Raw genomic sequence first — 5,268 nt, 5'->3', positions numbered from 1 at the left:
GCAGCGGTGTCCCTGCACCAGAGCGGCGTGCTGGGAGCTGCATGTGGAAGTGTACAGTAGCTCTCTGCCCATCCCTGTCTGTTAACAATAATGCCTGTGAATACAGGTGGGTTACAGTGTGTACAGTGGATTGCTATACTTTCCCATGGAGATAGATCCTTACATAACAATATTTTGAATAACTTGTGGTATTATATAGTTATGGAAGTACATGTTAACTTCTAACTTTGAGAATGCACACAGAGGGATGTGCAGAACAATACAGGTTATATAACAATAACTATTAGTAGCCATCACAAAGTGTTTAGCATAATATCCAGGAATTGTTATTATCCAGCTGGGAGAAGGGCAGTGATTGTGGTTAGGCTGTTGCGTAATCTAAATTATATAACAAATAATATAACAAAGTTTCTATAATGATATTTTGAAGGTTAATAACTAAATTAAATGTAATGAATAACTTTTTCTCCTGTGGCCTTGGCAACACTCATCCCACCCAAAGTCCATCAAAATTAAACACACTGCACAGATATTCTCCAATATAAATTTTGAAAAGTTCATATTCTCAAAGAAAATCATTACAAATGTAATCCAGCAAACTCTACAAAAAGGACTTGAATCCGCTTTATATTAATCCAACATAAAGTGTCCACTTTTCAAGACGTATTTCAGTATTTTATTATTACATTTGAATAAGCAGAGATTAAAGAAGCTAAGAATTCCTTAACCCAGATCCTTCACTTCTCATAATGCAACTTAATCACATCTTTCATTAGAACAGTGGTTCCCAAACTGGTGGTCAGGACTCTCTTAAGGGGTTGCAAGATAAATCAAAGGGTAACATGATTTTATCCTTTCCCCTCATATTTTCTTCCTGTGTTACTATAGTGACGCCAGGAGCAGCCTTTTGTGTTTTATCTAGAAGATGTCAGCGTCGTACCTTCCTGACATTTCACCCTGGTTTATGGTATATGACGGTAACTGTGTAAAAAAAAAAAAAAAAATCAATAAACATAAAAGCTGGGGTATGTTATTGTCTAGCCTACAATGCTGTATTCTAATATAAAATTACTACTTAGACAAGTCCTGCTGGGTTTCAATATATATGGCTGTAGAATAATGAATAGATAGGAAATAAGCACCCTGATGACACTTGTTGCTGTGGTGGCTACTGACACACCAGTGGGCTAAACTGAGATGATGTGTCGAACATTACTATGTGGCTAATAAACAGCTTTTATAGCTGGAAGAGGTCATCTCAAGATACGGGGTGGAGGCCTTTATTTTATTTACTTTTTTTACTACTCCTGTGACAATATCCCCACCACTTATAGTCGCCATCGTTCTCAGTTCAGCTGCCTTTTCCACCAGTAGTGACTGATCTCTGGTGGCGTGTGTGTGCACTACAATATGTCGTCTCAATACAGCTTCTCCGTATCAGTTGACCTTAAAGAGGAGTGTCTGTATTTATGACGGTATTGAAAATGATACCTTCAGGATTTCTAAATAGCTTGGTATATCATAATACCTTGATACCAGCTAAGCCTCGTCAGCAGTTAGGTTTATGCAACTTGGTTAAGATTAGGAAAAGATAATGGTTGACATTAGTTACGTGCATCAACTCACAAAAGGGTTTGGCTATTAGGTTTAGGCAACAAAACTACTTGATTATGGTTAGAAAAAGATTGCAGATGTTGCTTAAAAAACTGGTCAGCTGACTCATGTAAGGGGTAGGCAATTGGGGTTAGGCAACAAAACTATTTGGTTAAGGTTTGGAAAAGATAATAGTTGATGTTAATCACGCGAGACGACTCACATAAAGGGTTGGCAGTGAGGTTTAGGCTACAGAACTACTTGGGTAAGGTTAGGTAACGCATTCTCACTTCAACCTCGTCACATATTGCCACTTGGTCAGGACTTTCCACATCTACAGTACATATGACATGCAAGGTGGCCTTGGTGCGTCTGTTGTTGATGTTCTGGGACGGTGTGTTAACTTCAACCTGTTACATGCATTGTGTCTTTTCAAAATACACCTCCATTTTCACAGGAAATGTACAGTTTACATAAAGTTTCTTTCAAAATAAACATACTACATCAGTGTATTGGTGTCTGATATGGAAGTCACTGCCCAGGCGTGAGTTAGGAAAATGCAGATGTCGCTAAAAAATACCTGGTGAACCAACTCACCTAAGGTGATGGCAATAAGGTTTAGGCAACAAAAGGACTTGGTGAAGGTCAGGAGAGGATTGTGGTTGATAGTTATGTGAGTCAACTCACATAAGTGGTTGGCAGTTAGGTCAAGGCAACAAAACTACTTGGTTATGGTTAGCAAAAGAATGTGGATGTTGCTAAAAAACACCCAGTGAGTTGACTCACGCAAGGGGTCTGCAGTTAGGTTTAGGCTACGAAACTATTTGGTAAGGTTGGGAAAAGATCGTGGTTGATGTTAGTCAAGTGAGTTGACTCGTATAAGGGGTTGCCAGTTAGGTGCAGGCAACAAAACTACTTGGCTATGGTTAGGTTTGGTGGCACAAATGTTATCAAAAAGGCAGCTTACTGAAAACATTTGGTTTTGGTGGTACAAATGCTACAGCTGATGTTGTGTTTGTTGTTTTCCAGCACTGGTGTCTTTGGTCAAAGTCCTGTGCTTGTTGGACCCATCCAACTCCTCTCCTGCCCATCCTAAGCAAACTTTAATGCTCCTTAAACTACACCTGCTGCTCTGAGTGTCTAATAGTGACGCAGGTGGATTTACAATGGAGTTGGTGAGAAGCCCAGTGTGTCTCACACAGAGGCTAAAGGTACCCCTGGCATCACTGCCCAAGCAGTGTATTTTGATACCCTGGAAATGAGGCCAGGCTGCTATGGTTATTTCTTTCCTACCTGGGATCACCTGGGTGTAATGTTTCGGACGTTTCTCCAGTCTTTCAAAATGACAATAATTTTATCTCTTAGGGCGAGGATATCATACTTCCCATGCGCGAAAAATCACCAAACGTTGCACAAAGGTCCAGTCACATGTCAGATTGCCTCAGCTGCAAAAACAGGCCAATAGTCCTGATGGTGGCGCTACAGCAAGCCTCTAAAGTTCAAAATTTTGAAAATTCACAACAAATGAACCATATGTGCTACAGATTCGCAACTTTCATCAAACTGTAGCCCCAATACTGGAGAAACTTTTGTAAATTTAAACCTATTAAAAATTATGAAGTTCATCACTCTGTTTTTTCAAAAACTGTAAAACTTATTAAACCTATCTCCTCCCACAATTTTTGCTCAATTGACACCAAACTTGCTACAGAGCATCTTCAGACTGTCCTACACAAACGATCCACACAGATTTTTGATTTATCGAAAATTGAGCCTACAGTGCATCAAAATGTTTGACTCTAAACAGTACTGTAAACATATACTTGCAAATTCTTGCTAAATAAATCTTCAGTATTCATTAAAAAAGGACAAAATTTTGGAGTCATGGTAGATGATGTTTGGAAAATATCAGAATTTTATCTCAAAAACTGAATTTTTGACAACATTTTGAATTTTGCTCTAATGTGAACAATTGGAGTCAATGCAAAAATGGCATTTTTAAACATCAGTTTTTCACTTATGGAGCAAATCAATCATTGTTACAAACAAATTACCAACATCTCCATGCTGTCTAGATGCAATTTGCGTATTTTCAGATTTTTGTCTTTATAACTGAATTTTTGACAGCCGTTTGAAATCTGCCTTTACACACTAACAGCTGCTGTCTTGCACACAGGTGACTGGCTTAGTCAATTTGTGAAGCTACATGTGACATTTCTGTTTGTCAGTTAGCTCAGTGAGATAGAGGATGGTTCTTGGTGTTGAAGATTGTGAATTCAAGCCTTAGCTCATGCAACATTTCCATTATGAGAAACCTACCCAAACTTTTCATAAAGGTCCAGTCCCATGCCAGATGTCCTCAACTGGAAACACAAGACAATCGTTCTGATGGTGGCGCTACAGCAAGCCTCTAAATTTCAAAACTTTGAAAATTCAGAACAAATCAACCATATGTGCTACAGCTTTGGAACTTTCACTTTGAAATTTGCTTTTCCATGGCATGGATAGCTACTGTCTGGCACCCTGATGCTTGGCTTAGTCAATTTGTGAAGCCACACATGAACTGTCACTTGCCAATTAGCTCAGTGAGATAGAAGACAGACCTCAGTCTCAGAAGTTATGAGTTCAAGCCTCAGCTAAAGCAGAACGGACATTCTAATGTGAAAGTTCAGGCATCATGCTATGTGGATTAGAGACTACCAAAGTTAAAATAATTATGATCCAGGCAGTTTTGCGGAGAGACAAATACTCGTTATCAACACTTTTCCCTGTTATCCCTTGTCTCTTTTCCCTGTTTATTTGGCTTAGCTATCAGTCAGTATGCAGAGTCTATCCAGTAGCTACTTTTACATTTTAAAAAATGTTTTCATCTTTGTCACCATGGATAATGTTTAGCTTTAAGCTAGATCAGGCCAGTTTGTTCATAATTGCTAGCAGTTAATGTTATTCTTACTTTCTTGTTCTTGAGTTTTTTCTTTCTTTTGTATATTATGAGTCTGATCACTTCAGCCACTCATCCACAATTTGAGGGGCATGCCATAATTATATGATGTAACTTCTATGTTGTGATATGCTTTGTTTTAGTGTGTGTGTTGCTCAGAATTGCCTAATTTTGCCTAAAATTGCCCGGCCCCGACCATTGCTGCACAGCAGCTATAATTTCATCATTTGAATGCTGAATGAAACAAAGTTGAAACGTCTTGTATAGTGAAACTTTTCTGGGACACCCAAGGATCTCTGGCAGTTGTTCCACACTATATGGGATCCACTTGCTGTTTAATATGCATGCATAAACCTCCTTGATTACTCTCCAAGTTATTTATTTTCTGCACACTGCTAAACTTCCTTGGATTGATAGTGTCTGAAATAACCTGTCAGACCTCTCTTTTAGCCTGTCGATGGATCATTACTACCTCTCACACTGCAGTCTCACTCACGGTGAGAAGAGCTGTCTGTGTAGCGCCATACAGTGTCTGATTCATCAGCCTATTCTGTGGCATAAGTGGAACATTTATCAAGGTAATGCTGTACCAAACAGCACTTAATGAGCGAGCTGAGGGAGTGACACTACCCGTCTGCCAAATGAGAGACAACCCTGGCCTTCAGCAGACACTGTGAGACGCTCAAAATAATGAGTGCAATCTCTCCTAAACTCACTGCTTTGAAGTTCTACTC

This window comes from Epinephelus fuscoguttatus, linkage group LG23, assembly GCF_011397635.1.
Source record: "Epinephelus fuscoguttatus linkage group LG23, E.fuscoguttatus.final_Chr_v1".
Taxonomy (NCBI): Eukaryota; Metazoa; Chordata; class Actinopteri; order Perciformes; family Serranidae; genus Epinephelus; species Epinephelus fuscoguttatus.
This window is presented reverse-complemented; position numbering follows the sequence as displayed.